The sequence below is a fragment of the Cuculus canorus genome, chromosome 19 (assembly GCF_017976375.1).
Source record: "Cuculus canorus isolate bCucCan1 chromosome 19, bCucCan1.pri, whole genome shotgun sequence".
Taxonomy (NCBI): Eukaryota; Metazoa; Chordata; class Aves; order Cuculiformes; family Cuculidae; genus Cuculus; species Cuculus canorus.
This window is the reverse complement of record NC_071419.1, coordinates 6,094,225-6,110,525: the sequence shown is the minus strand read 5'-3', so window position 1 is coordinate 6,110,525 and position 16,301 is coordinate 6,094,225. Positions and strand designations below refer to the sequence as shown.

Here is a 16,301-nt window from a genome sequence, read left to right as displayed (position 1 = left end):
GCCGCAGCTCGTTGCATGGGCAATACTCTGTATTTTGAGCCCTCAGAGTGATGTTGTACACGAGTGTAGGTGTAGGGCCCCGATCTCACTGTTCCTTCGTGTTTTACACCTTCAGGGGAAGGAGTTTGGATTCCCTTTTTTTTTTTTGCAGGGAACAAGAGTCTCAGCGCCGAGTGTTTTGTTTCGTAGCTCCGTACATGGCAGCGTGGCTAAACGCAGAGGCAGATTTCAAGGCACGGTTGTTTAACTACACTGGGAACGCCTGATTCCAGGCATGCTTATTTCACAGATTTTAGTTGCACATTTCCTGGGCAACAGTTTGGCAAATGTAATTTCGCAGGTAGGCTTTGGGGGGGCTGAGGGCAGCGGAGGCAGCTGGGACAGCGCTGGGTGAACGCTTGCCGGTGAAGAACACGAAAGCCGCTTCCCCTGCATCTTGTGGGTTTTTAGCGTTGTTTTGTTTTCCCTCTTCAAAAGAAGTGTTGGAAAACATCTGAGACCAATACTGGGATAGAGTGGGAGGAAAAAGAGATTTAAAAGTCCTGGTCAAGTCAATGGGAGTCTTTTCCTTTGTGGATTACGAATTTGCTTTTGTAGCTCAGCTCTGGTTTGTTTGCGGAGAACATAGTTTGGCTCCCACTGCCTTCAGCAGAAGCAAAGCTGGACCAAAGCAGCTCTCAGTGCAAGACGGACTCGGGATTCAGCTTTATCTCCTAATGGGTCCGTTCCGTTGCCTCTTCGTGAGCCAAATTTTGGAGCTCTGACTCAGCCTGAACTTTCAGTGGCTTTTGCACCTGGAGATTTAAATATCTGTCTGCAAGGGAGGTGAACACCAAATGGCACCCCTACCTGCAGCTCCTGAAGATGTTACCACCCCTTTTACCCCTCCAGCTGTTTATTATTTCCCTCCTGCTGCTGCCTAGCGCCTCCGTGGTGAGTCAGAAGAACGGGACATGGATGCTCCCATCTCAGCCACTTCAGTACAAAGTCTGGCAGTGGCTTCCTTCCAGCTGCTGGGGAAAGAAAGGGGGTTGAGGCAAAGCTTCCAGTCTTTGCCCAGGAGTCACAGAGGAGAATCTGAGAGCTGTTCCACCAGTGCTGCGCCAGCGGTAGGAGCCTCTGGCACAAGGGAGCAGATGAACAAGCTGCCAGGGGTAGCAGTGGTGGTGATAACATCTGGACCCACCTGAGGAGAGCGCATCTCCTGATGCTGTAAGTGCAGGGCTGGGACCTTTTGCCTCTGAGCCGCCTCCGCTCCCACTGAGTTCAGCAAGAGTTCAGGGTGCTCAGTCTCTCGCCGGAGCGGGGTCGTGCAAGCCGCTGGTGTTGGGTTTGATAGGAGCTGTGCCTGAGGGAGTGCACTGGGACTGATGCCTGCTGGGCTGGGTGAGTCCCTTTGTGGTGGCTCCTGCCAAGTTTGCAGATACAGCCTATTCCAATGCAAGAGGGAGTCCACTGGAGCCAGCTGTTGAGCTGCAAAGCTCTTCCTGGGATGAGGGGGTGGCTAAAAACCCTCAAATGGCCTTTAAAAAAGAGTAGCTGTAAAAGCCAGAGAGTCCCAGGGGAGCTGGAGCCTCCCCCCACCTCCCTTTTCTGGCTGATGGGGGGCTGTGAGCGAAGCACCCTCATCATTCCACTTAGGGCTCTGTGGTGGAGATGATGCCTTGCTGCAGCCAGGGAGGAATCGATGCTCTGCCAGCTCTCTCTTCCCTCCCTTTCATCTCTCTTTCCTCCTCCCATGGCCCCCCTGCGCGTCCCCCCCCCCAGCCTCAATCCAGCTTGAAAATCTCAAGGCAAATCCTGCTAAATAGGGAGATTTCACACGGTTTCTTCCCTGCCCTCCCCGATCTCTCACTCCCTTTGCCGTTTCTGGCCTGCTGGGTTTTGTGTTTCAGTTGTTATAAATAAAGCTCCAGGCACTGATTTGGGTATACAATGACACCTTGTGTTATTAGACAGCACAGGACAGACTTTGCAAGGGGAGCCTTCTCGCCTGCCCTCCCTCTGCTCCGCTGTCTGCGGGCAGCCAGGCGCACAGCGCTGGCAGCAGGTGCTTCTGCCTCCCCAACGCTGCCTAAAATCACGGCCCTCGGGGGAAAAAAAAAGCAAACAGAAGATCCTAGCCCTTGCTTGGAGTGGGCTGGGCTTGAAATTAGGTGTTCAAGGGGAAGTTTTGCACTGGAGAGTAATGGGGAAAGTCTGCGTGTCTCTGGTTTTGTGCAGCCAAAAAATGAGTGGGAAGCGTTTGCAGGGGTGAAGTCAGGGCTGATGTTGTCAGCCAGCAACTCGGCCCTGCTGGGGGTGACCTGGGCTCCCCCCAAATCACCCACCACTGTGATGCTGGGCAGGATTTTACCCTGCAGCCGTGTTGCCTGGTTCCTTCCCTGTCCAGCCATCATACACCTGGCAGAGTTGGGAGTCCGAGCATCCTTCCTCCCCTACTTCATCCCATCACTGCATCGCATCCTCAGCCCCGGGAAGGACTTTGTCCAGTAAAGGCCACCTCATGCCAGCTGTCCTCTTGTCTCTTGGTCCCTTGGGAACCGGCACTAGCTGGAGTGAAGGAAACCGAGGCAGATATTGAGCTCCATGTGCCCATTTTTGGCTTCTCCCTCAGCGTTTTCTCAGTAGCTTCGGTACCAATGGTGTGTGGAAGGGCAGCGGCCGGCAGGAAAGGAGAGGAAGGCAGCAAATAAATAGAGTGACGGCTTGCCGTTGTGCTGGCTCACTGGAGGTGAGGGCAGCAGGAGCTTGGGATGCGGGCTCAGCCTTGCCCACCTGTGGCTCAGGTGCTGCTCTGTTTTCTGGGCTAAATTCCTGTTTGGTTTTTGTTTTATTTCCCCACCCCAGCTTTAGATCATAGAGGCAAATGCTGCGAATCTCTGCTTGGGGCATCCAGTACAGGTGTCCCACAGCTCCAAAATGCCTAAGCTCCTCTCACCCTGCTCCCCTGGGACCTAAGGGAGCTGTAAAGCTGAGCTCTGGGGACAGGACCCTGGAGCAGCTCCTCTGAGCGATCTTCTGTCTTTCACCTCTCTGTCTTCTCTCTGCAGGGAACCGGAGCCAATCTCCAGGTGCCCAGGCTGTGGAGTCTTGGAGGCAGCGATTTAAAGGCAGATAAATAGAAGTCCAGCCTGCAGACGAGGGAAGCCGCCCCTCATTAGGGCTGTCCTGACTTATCCAGGTTATTTTAATTCTTCTGAAGACTTTTGGAAGTGATTTTTCTTGTCACCTTGCTACGTACTTCTGGTTATTATAATTTTGCATCATTTGAACCATATTCGAGAGGTCAATGAAAATATTGAAGACTGATAATTCCCTCTTGGAAACTGCTGGGTTTTTTTGTTTTAGTTGGTTTTTGGTTTTGTTTTAAATTTTCTGTCTTTCTTGTCACCTCAGGATTTGGGCTGTGAGGAAGGGGCACCTGAAAACCTCTTTTTAGCCAAACGAGTGGTGGTTCGCACTTGCCGGCTGTCGTGGCTGTAAAAGCAGGCTGGGATTGTTGTTTGGAAATTGCTGATCTGAATTTCTCCTGAGCAAAAACGTGCCAAGGCATCGATGCCAGGATAACTGCTGCTGTCCCCTCTCCTCTGTCCTCCCCACCTCTTGTCAAAGAAAGATCATTCAGCAAGATCAGATCATTTTCTTTTTGTTCCTTTGGTTTGTGGAGATGCAGACTTAAAGAGAAGATACTAAATACTCTCTTTTCATGGTTTGTGATGCCCGTGTTGCTTTATAAGGTAAATAAACCAAACTAGCCAATAAAATCCCTACACTGCGCGTTAATAAAGTAATGGAGATATTTAACGCATGCAGTAAAGCTGCTATTCCAGAGCCCTAGGCCTGCTTTAGTAGCTGTAACAGGAGTGAATAAGATATTTTCCTGCTTTTATTTATACACATATAATATCAAATATTACTGAGTTTTTTGGTTGTTAATGTTAGCCAAAGGGGTTAAGAGAAATAAAAAGAGATTTTGCAAACATATCTAGGGAGAAAGAGCAAAAGTAGGCCCATTAATAAATGAGGGAGCTGAATTCAGCAATGATATCAAAGCGGGGAAGTTGCTGAGCTGCTTTTAAAATCAGTCCCTGGTAAAATCAGTGGAGACAATTAGGAGACCTTGTCAGATACAATCATGGGCTCCCAAATAGAAAAGCAGCCCATAAGGGAATAGAGGAGCCAAGAGGAATAGGGAAATGAAGCCAGTGGACAGGCTCGCGTTGAGTGCAAGTATCTGGTTCTAGGATATTGTGCTGGCAGGTTGGAGACGTTCCTGCTGTGGGACAGGAGCTTGCATCTTGTCTAGGACCTAGGAGAAATGTGGGACGGGGTGGGAAAGCCTGGGGAAAGGGGGCTGGAAGGAGAAAAATAGGTTCTGCTGGGCAATTTCCATCCGGCAGTGTGGTATGAGTCTCTAGCAAAGAAACAGGGCTGGTACTGGGAGAGAGGTGGTGTTGAATGGCTCCTGGAAATGCAGCTGAAGTTGAACGTTTGCTTCTGTGACGTCTGAGCTGGTGGTGTAGGAGGTGGCAGGGCTGTGGTAAGGAGCATGGCATGGCATGAAATAGGGCTTGTTGTGGGTCTGAGCAACTCCAGGGAAACTGATGGACACAAGGCTCCATTGCCAGCTCTACCCAGCGCCTCTGGACGTCTCCCTGGAGGTATATGCAGCCATAGGTTGAAACGCTGCAGTGAGATGCTGTAAATGAAAGATGTGGGTAAGAAGGCACAGACTGAGTGATGAGGAGCACTGAGCACTCATCTGAGAGTTTGACTGCAAGCCCAGCTCCGTTTAGCAGGTCACATCCCCCGTCATGGGGAGTTTGCTTAGTATGGTCCACGCTGCTGTTTACAGCCCTCTCCCAGATCATGATGAGCATGTTCGTTAGATGCAGAAAGATTGAGAAGCCAAGGAGGAAAGAAATACAGGGAAAGCTTGGGAAGGTCAGGTGTAAGAAGGCAGAAATAACCATGCAACCAGGAAAACGGCGAGTGGATGCACCTGCAACAGAGACTCAGGGGGAAAGACCTTCTTGCAGAAGAGCTGAAGGGCTGGAAGACCTGGAATAAAGGTCACCACAGGGCTGGAGAGTACAATGTAAGTGCTGGTCAAAATGGTGTTGGTGAGAACTCAGCTCTGAAGCTACGTGTGGTCGCAGAAAGGCTAAAACCTTTTGTGCATGTCTTGTATAAGATCTGCCTTTCGGTATTTTTTGGGTAAAAGACACCGAGGCCACGCATCAGACAGCCCTGGAGATGCTAGCCTGGTTCTTTCTCTTGCTCGTACTCACATCCCTGTTTTCTAGTACCCAAGCCTGGGTGCTGCAATGATGTTTGAGTGTAAACCCACTGGGAAGGGCTTTGGAGAGAAGCATGGCACTGACATGGAGCCTGAGGGATAAGTGTGGGAGGAGAGGTTAAAAGAGTTAAGGCCTTGGATTCAGCTGGTTTCTTTGTAGGGATGTCCAGAATGTGGGAGAACAACTGCAGCCCTGGGTGCAGTCCTCAGTTAAACGATGCGTGGCAAACACTGTTGTTGTTCTTTCTAAAAGAAGGGTGTAAACGCAAGGAAAGAGGCTTGGGGGTACCCAGCTTTTAAAATTTCAAGCTAAGGTGAGAACGATATGATTGAATCACACAAAGGAGAATGGGGATTGAATAGTCGTGAAAAAAACCACCCGAACAAACGAGCCAGCAGCCAGAAAGCGACTCTCAATCGAAAGGCTGGCAGTGCCAGGTTCGAATTGTTTAAAACACAATTATGTGAAGCTCTCGGATTTAAGGATGTTTTGCAGGATCCTGGTGAAAGGCTGCACCAGCCTTTTCTCATTGCTTGCCTCGAATTCCTTTGGCTAAACTTGTTGGCACGGGAGGAACAGGTTGTTGCGGAGCTCAGCCAGGGCTTGTATCTCTGGAGACGGTGGAAGAGCTCCCTTGGAGTTCCCCAACTCCTCCTCGGTGGGAAGCAGGTTGGTTGGTTGGTTTATTTATTTATTTTGGTGCAGAAGGATGGGGATTTGGGATGTGAGCTTCATTCCTAGCTTGTGGGCTGTTGAGTAAATAGTGAAATCCTTGTTCCTCAGCTCTCCTTGATCTGTAAGGGGGAAGATTACCTTCCCCTTCATGCTCTCTGCTCTGTCCTCCTGAGGTCTCATCCAGTGTCTGCTCCAGTTGCTGAGATGGCTCATGCTCTCTGAGTCGCGTCTTAGGTTGACCTTCGGGTTAGGAGCCATGGGAAACTGGGACACTGGAGCCCAGATCTCCATAAAATCCCTGTTCCTACTAACTGCTTATACCCACCTGTTGAAAACGTTTGAAGGCTGCTGGAGAAGCTGCTTCTGAGTGGCACATGCTTTGCTTGCTGCAAAATTTCAAGGAAGGGAATTGCTGGTGAGGTTTGAAGAGTTTCCCAGAAAATGTAAAAGAGCGTAGGGATAATTTCTTAATTTTTCTTTTTTTTTTTAATGGTGTGACTAGGAGGTTCTGCATAAGTATAACAGGACAAGCAAGCCTTTCTTTGCAGGTATGAGACATAATTATGACTTCCCAGGCGGTTGGGGTGGAGCCAGGGGAGCTGCTGCAGGGGTGAGCCCTAGAGAGGGGTCCATAGTGTTGGGGGGATGCATCAGTCCCAGCTCTGCTGGCTTTTACCGCAGTCTCATAGCGGCTGCAGCTGCCACACCCTACCCTTCCCTCGGCTTTATCCCATCCTTGCTCCTCTTTCTTCTTTCTCTTCAGCTGTTTATTGAATATATTTTGTTATGTGGCTCCCTTGCATCTAGGTTTCTTTTCTCTGCTCTCTGCAAACCCTTTTCACTCCCTTGTGTCCCCGAGCTGTGTCCCGTGGCCCACGGTCAGTGCTGGCCATGGCGCGTTTGGCCTCCGTGCTACAGTGCCGACAGCCGGCCCTTTCTTCACGTGTCACTTTGGAGGCTCCGTGTCTCTTTTTTTTCCCCACCACGTGACTAAAGTTTGTGCAAATCTGTTCTGGTTTAAATCTCAAATATGCATTGCAGCGAAGGAGCGGGGGGATTAGGGGTGGAGGCATCCAGACCTCACGCCTCAAAGCCCAACCCATCCCCACTCCCAGATTCCTTCCAAAAGGAAAGGCAAAGAAGAACCTGATCCCTGTTTCTTCTAAGTCTTAAGATTTACAACCTTTGGGCTGTTCTTTGGTGGTGGGCTGCCTGATGGGGTTAAACTTCTGGAGGATACCAATTTCTGTTGGTTTGCACACCTTGCCTCCTCCTGAAAGCCACTCGAACAGCTCATGGAGGAGGGCAGCGTCTTGGCCTCGGAGACACCGCTCACATTTAGTGTGTCCATTTTTTTTCCAACATGGGAAGGACATGAATCTGTTAGAGTGAGTCCAGAGGAGACCATGAAGATGATCCAGGGTGATCCTTATGAGGACAGGCTGGGAGAATTAGGGTTGTTCAGCCTGGAGAAGAGAAGGCTTTGGGGAGATCTTAGGGCAGCTTCCAGTGCTGAAAGGGGATGCAGGAAAGCTGGGAAGGGGCTCTTGATCAGGGACTGCAGGGGTAGGATGAGGGGAAATGTTTTAAGCTTGAAGAAGGGAGATTTAGATGAGATCTTAGGAAGAAATGCTTTCCTGTGAGGGTGGGGAGATGCTGGCCCACGTTGCCCAGAGAGGTGGTGGCTGTCTCATCCCTGGAGGTGTTTGAGGCCAGGTTGGATGGGGCTTGGAGCAACCCAAGGGAGGTGTCCCTGCTCATGGCAGGATGTTTAGAACTGGATGGGCTTTAAGGTCCCTTCCAACCCAGACCATTCTATGATTATATGATTTTAGGGGTTGGAAGCACCAACTGAGCCTTGTCTTTGCGAGGCTGACCTGCCTCCACTGCCTGCCCTAACGTTACCTCCTCTTTCTGGGTGACCCCATGTAGTTAACTGGCGAAGCCACCCAGAAAACAGAGATCGACAAATTCTGGACTTGCGGAGCCACTAAGATGTGAATTTTGCCAGATTTGGCCCCTTTTTCTCTCAGCTGGGACCTGGCTGGATATGTGCGTGCTGGAGATGTCCCCAAGAGAAAACATCCAGCTTTCCTTCAAGTGTCCAGCTCCCTTGCGCAGGGGTGCGTAGCTCTTTATGCCTCACTTCAGCTTCTCATTTAAACACCCTTCTCTGCTAGAGGAGACAAATTCCATGGGTGGCCCCAAAGGAGCTGGCTGCCCTCCGTCACCATGGTGGGGACCCATGTAGGACTCCCACCAGGAGCCCAGCGTTTGCCCACCCTGCCACCCTGCACTGCTCGCTGCTCCAGCCCGGCTGAGCCGGGAGCTGGCTGGTGAGCCGGGGAAAAAAGAGGCTGCAGCAAAAGATGGAACAAACAGAATTTTTTTTTGCATCTAGAGGGGGAAGCACAGAGCTAAAAATAAAACGGGAAGATCAGTATCTGTCAGGCTGACGGCGGATTGGCTCTTTGGAAATGCATGTAATTACCAGGCTGTAGGTAGACATTTGCATGGAGCGAATAGCAAGCTACTGAGACAAGGTTACGCTTTAACCTTTAAGTCCTGAATCTGCTGGAAAACTAAGACGGAACTGCAGGAAATTAACTTAAATTAATAGAGTTGCTGTGACTGTGTCACACGTTACCTCGGTGCGTGTCACTTCGCGGCACGGAGTGTCTTGCTGCCCCTGTGCCCTGACTCCCAGAGGAGGGAGATGTTTTGGAAGCAAGTTTGTCATGCGTGGACTCTCTCCCTCGTTTGGGGATTCAGCCTGACTGGGGAGAGGAGCTGTGGCTTTTTGTGGTCCATGTGCTTCCCTTCTTACCACCCTTTGAGTTAGCAGGGTCTGAAGTGGTTGGAGGAATTTGCGTAAGGGGATTTGTCCTCATGGATGCTGTGGGGTTGGGTGGTAGGTGCTGGTGAAATCCATCTGTGCTGCTCCAAGTCTCCCAGCTGGGAGGGGACGTGGGGATGGATGTTTTGTTGGGTGCCTCGAGCCCGAGCTCTGTGTGCAGAACTCCACAATCGTTACTCAGTACTGAAGTTGTACAGATTAGAGCAAAGATGGTCCCTTAGCGTGTGTTTGTGGGTGTGCAGTGCCTAACACTGTGACTGCAGAACCGATCTGGTGAAAAGCACACAGGGGAACTAAAATCATGCCTTTATGCTCCCACTCTGGGCTCCCTTCAGTGCTTTTGGTGCTCTCAGCCTCCGTGCTACCTGCTTGCCCCAAGGAGACCTTGTTCTTGCTGCTGCCCATCGTCCCCAGGTCAAAGAGCATCGTGGAGCAGCGGCAGTCAGGGATGTGTGGTGATGGGAGGAGAGGGACCCCTCACCAGGATGGGAGATGGAGATGCCATGGGTGTGCTTCTCACAACCACTAGAGCTGCTGCTGCTGTGGGATACAGGTATGAGCAGCTGAGTCTCAGAGGACGGAGGGGAAGCAGGTTAGAAAACACAACGTTTTGAAGACAACAGTGACATCCTGCCTTCTGCGGTTACTATGCTGCCTTCAACTGTGGGTGTGGTTTGGAGAATCCCAATTTTTCTGGCCTCTTTGCTAGCTGTGATGACCAGGCAATGCTTGTTTCCAAGAATGCTGCCTTCTTCCCTCCAGCTTAGGGATAATTTTGTCCACTGTATTGATGTCGTTGCTTGGCTCAAGCTGGCTGCACTTCTGTTCCTTGTAGAAGAAGCTGAAAGTAGAAACAGTGTGGTGGGGCCAGCTGGTGCAGAGCATGATTGCTCACCTCCCCAAAGGGCTAGGCCACCGGGAACTCAAGCTGCTCCGTTGGCTCCTCATCAGCTTCTGAATCCAATTTAAGGCTCTGGCCCTAATCTTCAAAGCAACTAACAGAGAAGTGCCAATGGCATCAAAGGCTAAATTTTGTTCTGTGAGCAGCACAAGCTGCTCCTCTGAGACAGTCCAGAGCATGAAGGCTGGGATGAGATTGAGGAGAGCAATCTCCACCGGCCAGGATGTGGCGAGAGTGGCCAATGGTCAGAGTTCTTTGGCTCTGATTCTGGTGATGTTGGACACAAGTTCAGGTGCGTGGACACCATTGAATCCTCCAACCTGCTGCTTTGAGGAGTTTATGCAGAGGGAAGCTGGGTCTTTGTCTCTCTGCCTCTGGTGACCCATCTGTTAAACACAGATAAGTGCTGCCTTGCTTCTTGGGGCAGTCAGAGGACAAACGCATTGGAGACTAAGACCTGTGAATTTGATGACATCCTAGGTCCTACGCTAGGCATGAGAGCAAACAGTCTTCCGGGTGAGGCTGGGCAATCCACATGGTGCTTTTTGTTAGGAAACAACCCGTGTTCTTCCGTGTGCCTTTCTAGCTAAGGAAGAGCTTTCATCTTGGCAGATATCTGACCCTCAGAGGCGGTGCTGCCAGAGACTCTGCAAAGCCTGAGGAATGTTGCAACATCAGATGTAGAAGGCGCTTGTACAGTCCAGCAATGACTTGAGATAAAGCCCAAAGTCTTTCTGCCTAGCTGTTGAGAGGTGGAGGGTCAAGTTGTTGGTAGTCAAGGTGCAAGGCTTGATTCTCCATGTGTTGAATCCCTTTCATTCCTATACGTGCTGAAAAAATATAAATAAATTAGACATATTTTGGCTTAAAGAAGTTCTGCTTTATGACTTCTTTACAATGAGTGCGTTGTGTAAAAGGGACATGAGATTCAGATCTGCCATCATGCGCTATTCTTAGCTCCAGGTGAGTCATCTGCCTACCTGGACCTATGTTGGAGAAGTGGGGATTGAGGCAGCTTCACGCATTGATGGTATAATTGTCTTGAAGTTGTCCTGGAGTCAGATCTTGGAAAACTTTCCCTGCCCAAACAGCACCCTACGCACTCTGGAAATCTTGCTTTGATGGTTTCTTCCCCACCTTTTTGGAAATCCCCCTCTTAGATGCCTTCCTGTTTGAACTCATTGTTTTTTTTCCAGCCCTTCAGCCAGTGGTGTTTTTAATTCAGGGTGCCGCCTTAGAAGAAAACTTGGAACACTCTGTTTTAACTTCAGGCTTCTCCTGCATGCAAGGTAGGCAGAGCTTGAAGAAAGCCAGTTGTGCCCGAAACTCAGCCTGTTGTGTTTCCAGCTCTGTCAGCTGGCCTGATAAAAGCTCTGGCCTCTCCCTGCAACCTCTGCTTGACTCTGATCTGTGCTCTTATTTTTGGATGTTGATTCCTCATCAGTAAGCAGAAAGCAAGAGTCCTTCCCGCATTACAGCAGCACAAGGCAGAATTTAAGGCAGTCGGATCTTTTGGAGGAGAAGGGAAGTCTGAAATGGTTTTTGGAGAGGGAGGTGCTGGCAGCAGGAGCGGCCACCAGGTTCCCAGCATGTCTTTTTCAACCATGCACCAGGAAGGGTTTGTCACTGTCACTTGTCCCTCGATCCTAGCAGGCTGCTTGTTCCCACAGGCTTTACCATCATTTTGACACCTCCTTCCCGGGCCCCTGCTTTTGTCGGCTCTTTGTGAAATCGTGGGGGAATTGAATTGTCCCTGGAGCTCCAGCCATGAGATAGTGCCTCAGGGTGTAGGAGGACAGCAGAGGTGGCTCCTGCTCTGCTTTTTCTATGGCCGAATTGCTCATGAAGCAGCTCCATAAATGATGCCATTCATGGTGTGCTGCACCTTCCACTTGACTTTCAAATGCGGCGCTGTCAACTTGATGTGGGCAATCTCTGGTGTGCCCATATCTACTTGAACTGGCTTTAAATGGATCTTAGTAGCAGGGCATAAAGAACTGGCTGGTTGGCTAAGACCAGGTCTGCCAAGCTCTTTGCCCGGTTTGCTGAGCTCTGTCCCTCTTAGAGAGAACACACACAAGAAACGTGCTGAAGACCTTCCCTTTCCCATCTCTAGCAACATCTACTGAGAAATCCTCAGAGCAAGGTCTCATGCCTCCAACTCTGTATTTGAAAGAGCCACGATGATTTTATTCTTGGTGGTTGTGGCATTTGCTTCTGATAACTTCTGGGTGCCCAAGGTTGGGCGCAGTGCAACCCTCACCATCGCATGCAGCGTGACCCCAGCTTCTCGCTTTGGCTTTGCATTTCCCCCACCACCACCTTCCTGTCTCCACACTGGGCTGTGTTCTCTATGTACCTATTGTCAGATCAAGCTGGTCACCAGGATCAAATGTATATACTCTCTACAACTACCTGAAAGGAGGTTGTGGAGAGGAGGCAGCTGGGCTCTTCTCCCAAGTGACAGGGGACAGGACAAGAGGGAATGGCCTGAAGCTCCGCCAGGGGAGGTTCAGGTTGGATATCAGAAAAAAATTCTTCACAGAAAGAGTCATCGGGCACTGGAATAGCTGCCCAGGGAGGGGGTCGAGTTGCCTTCCCTGGAGGTGTTTAAGGAACGGGTGGATGAAGTGCTGAGGACCATGGCTTAGGGAGTGTTAGGAATGGTTGGACTCGATGATCCCGTGGGTCCTTTCCAACCTTGTGATTCTGTGATTCTGTGAAATGCTGCTATTTCAAACCCATGCCTCAAAAACCCTGGGAAAGCTGGGAGTGCTATGAAAGCGCAGCTGGCTTGGGCTGAAGCACCAGGTACTTGGTCTGGTCTCGTGTTGGGCGTCCCTGCAACTTTGACGCAACACTGCATTTTTGTTTTTGTGGAAATGAACCAAAAGAATGAGGGGAAGTGCTTACAAACTCATTTTTAATGAAGATCCTGGTGTACGGACAGATCCTTTGTCCAGATACGACTGTATTTATGCCGGTGGCACCTTGCCATTCATACAGCGACTTACACATTTTGTAACAAGATGGAAGTGTATACAAGCAAAGCTTAAGTACAAAAGACTAAAAGATCAGGGTTTGGCCTTTCCTTCCCCTGTTCTTCATAGAATCATAGAATGGTTTGGGTCAGAAGGGACCTTAAAGGTCTTCCAGTTCCAAACTCTGCCATGGGCAGGGACATCTCTCGCTGGATCAGGTTGCTCAAAGCCTCTTCCAGCCTGGTCTTGAACCCCTCTGTGGGGTCACACTTGCTGCTACCAGCTGGGGACAGGGTGTCTTTATTTTCCCTTGACTTTTTTTTGAGGAACACTGAGCTCCAGTATTCAGTATTGGTTTTACACCAACGGGACCATTGTGTCAGGAGTGCCTAGCGCACAGCACCTGGCTTGATGAAACTCTGAGCTTTGCTGCAGTCGGAATTCTGGAAAGAGGATGAAAATCCCAGCTTTCATCTTTTGTCTGAAGGAATTTGTACTATTTTTACTGTTTGTTTTTGTTTCTCCCCTCCCCTTTTAACTATGCACCTTAGCATTTTCTGTGGGTCCTGTCACTGGGATGTCTCCCCTTGGACTTTGAAACAGATGACTCAGCTTCACGGTTGTTTAGAATAGTTTTAAGTTATTTTTGCTATCCAGCCCCATTTTCTATCATCATGCTGCAATTACTGGAGTGCCGGCTCTGCAGGGGAACACTCGCTTCTTTTAAACAAATGGTTTCCTTTGGAAATAAAAAAAAAATAGTTTATGGAAACATTTCTGTGGGCCTTTGATTTCTAATTTATTACGAAGGCTCTAATTCTATTTTATAAAAAATACAAAATCTTAATTTTAGAAAACCTAAATTTGGAGGCAATTTTTGACCCGAAGCAATTCCTTTAGCACAGACTTTGGGTTGTGTGTGTGTTTCTTTTCTAAAGGCAAACCTGTCTGCCCCTGGCACTGCACTATGTAGTTAATCCCGTTAGGCCTGATCCGACCCGACTGGTGCTGAAACGAACCGAGCAGGGCTGAGTATCAGTGTGGCAGATCCGATCTCGGCTGGGAGGGCAGCTTGGCCCCGGGGTGGTGGGAGTGGTGGGACACCCCCTGCCCCCAGAGCTGCTGTGCTTTCTGCTTGCTGAAGCTCAGCCCTGGGTTTCAGGAATCCTACCTGTGCTGGGAAGGGCTCAGGAAGAAAAGGAAAAGTGTTTGCTGTCATCTTGGATCCATAAATGTGATTTTTAAGCTGTTGCAACTGTGGCTGGAGACTGCTCAGAGCAAACTGATTTCCAACTAGGGTAGCACAGGCCTGTCCAGAGCAATTTTTAGTCTATTCATAGAATCATTAAAGTTGGAAAAGACCTCTAAGGTCATCCAGTCCAACCGTCAAAAGCCAACTAACACCTGGTTGTTCTTTTTTCAGAGGTGAGGTGTGCTAGTACCTGCTCTGGAGGTGATGTGCCACCTCCTCCTCTCCCAGCTCTTGGGGACTGACCTGCTGGCTCTGTCTTGCTGGGAGAGCAGAATCCAAGCGCCTTCAAGGGGAGAGATCAACAGAAGCCAGGCTGAGAAAGCAACCAGGGAAAGACAGGCTTTCCCTGTGCACCCGAGGGGGTGAACGGGCTCTTGACTGGTGCAAATGCTCACGTGCGAAGTCCTGCCTTTGAGTCATGGGGGGATTTGGAGCCACAGACCCAAGAGCAAAACCTCATCTCAAGGGATTTCTCCTCTGCCGATGCTGGTGAGAAAACCTCCTTACCACCGTGATTTTAAGTTTTGTGAATGGAGGGGCTCAAACTGCCCTCTCCCTGGGGTGCAGGATAAACCTTGCCAGGCTCTGGCTGTCCCCGGATCCCTCATGGAACCCTGCTGAGACCATCTTCCAGGGGCTGACCCTGAGCAGAGGAGCACTTTGGGCACCAGGGTGGGCTCCGTATCACCTGGGGCTGTGCCGGCTGCTGGCAATATTTATGGCATTTGGCCAGGGACCAGGATTGTCTCCTCTCGCCCTCATTGGGCCATGGGAAGGGGAAGAGCAGGGTTACATTCCTAGGGATTTTTTAGGGTATTTCTGAGATTTTTTTTTAGGGAGGGAGTGATGCAGAATTTGGACGCTTGGCCTTGGGGTTGATTTCTCTCTCTCACTGCCTTCTAGCTCTTGAGGAGTCTCTTGGTCATAGTGGGGAAGGGGTTAAGGCTTCTTCACTGGCCTGGGAGCTGTTGCTGGCTGCCTCCTTACCCTTCCGGGGCTGCTGAGCTGAGGTTTGTTGGTATGTGTGCAATGTGGCGCCGGCCGGCTGGCCGAGAGCACCCAGCCCTCTCTGAGCGGATTCGGGAGACTTCCCAGCACAGCCTCGCCTCTCCTGGCTCTTTCCTTCAGCGCTGAGTGATGGGGTTGGGGATCCGGGTCCTGCTGGGAGGGCAAAACCTGGGGCTGGAGGAGATTGCCTGATGCGGCTGGGGACCAGCGAGCTGCTGGGAGAGAAAAACCAGTGGCCAAAGCAGATGGAATGATGGGGTTGGGAGAGCAAAAACGAGGGCTGGAGGAGATAGGTTGGAAAGAAGTTGAGCTGCAAGACAGCAGCCCGAGATGCTCATCTGAGATGCGCTCGCACAGGGCAACATCTCTGAGCATGTCCTTGTGCCAGCTCAAGGTTTTGTAGCTCATGTGGGCTCATGTCTTTGCCTCTGCAATGCCATGGCCTGGGGATGAGAGGATGGCAAAGGGCTTTGGTGGGTCCTGTGGGGTTAGACGTGACGTGGAGGTGTGTTTTGGGCAGGCTTCTGCTTTCCAGGGCAGGGGAAAGGGTTTAGTGCAGACACAGGCAGGAGCTGGAAGATTGCAGCACCAACAGCAATATTCAAGCTGAAACATAGCGAGAAGCCTGGGAGGGAGATGCAGACTTGGAGGGAGATGCAGGCTTGGAGGAAGATGCAGATTGCCTGGAGTTCTCTCTGCAACAAAAATTTGTGTCCCTTATATAACTGGGGAAAAGGGAACAAGGAAAATTGTCTCCAAGTAGGATCTTGGTGTCACTGGGAGAAATCCTGCAGCAAGTGCGAGACCTGCAATCCTCTCTCGGGACTGTTAACTCTTCAGCAGAAGGGCAACACCTTTATTTCTAAGTTTTCAGATAAATGCCTGTCCATGGGGGTTGCCTAATTTAGGTAAATGACAGGAAGAATTTTTTTTTTGCTGTGGAGATTTATGAGCTTCAACGGTGCTTATTCTGCCCAGGGCAGGGATTGCCGCTGGGTTTGCCGTGCTGCCCCCGTGCTCTCGCCTGAGCCCAAATATTTGCTGTCACTGAAGGACTGTGCTTCACCTTTGATCCTCATACAGCACCGCCACTGACATTCGCAGGAACTGCCTTACAGACCAAGGCTGTTCTATGGTGCTAATTTTGTAGTCTCAGGTAACGAAGTCTCTCTACAATGTCACTTGGGGCCATTTGCGGGGTGAGTTTGACATCGCTGACTGCTGGGACGCAGGTCCTGCAGGAGGACTTAGCGCCCGTGGGAGGTGGCACACTGCGTTGCTGGGGAAACTTAGGGACAAGTTTGTTGGCAAAAGAATTTCTATT

At 50.4% G+C, this 16,301-nt stretch overlaps 1 long non-coding RNA gene across 1 annotated transcript; it reads left to right on the top strand.

Moving 5' to 3' along the window:
* The first annotated feature begins 629 nt into the window (after positions 1-629).
* On the top strand, positions 630-3,622 carry LOC128854109 (uncharacterized). Its single transcript, XR_008453006.1, has 3 exons — positions 630-1,212; positions 3,054-3,184; positions 3,400-3,622. It is a non-coding gene; the product is annotated as an uncharacterized LOC128854109 (long non-coding RNA).
* Positions 3,623-16,301: the final 12,679 nt, after the last annotated feature.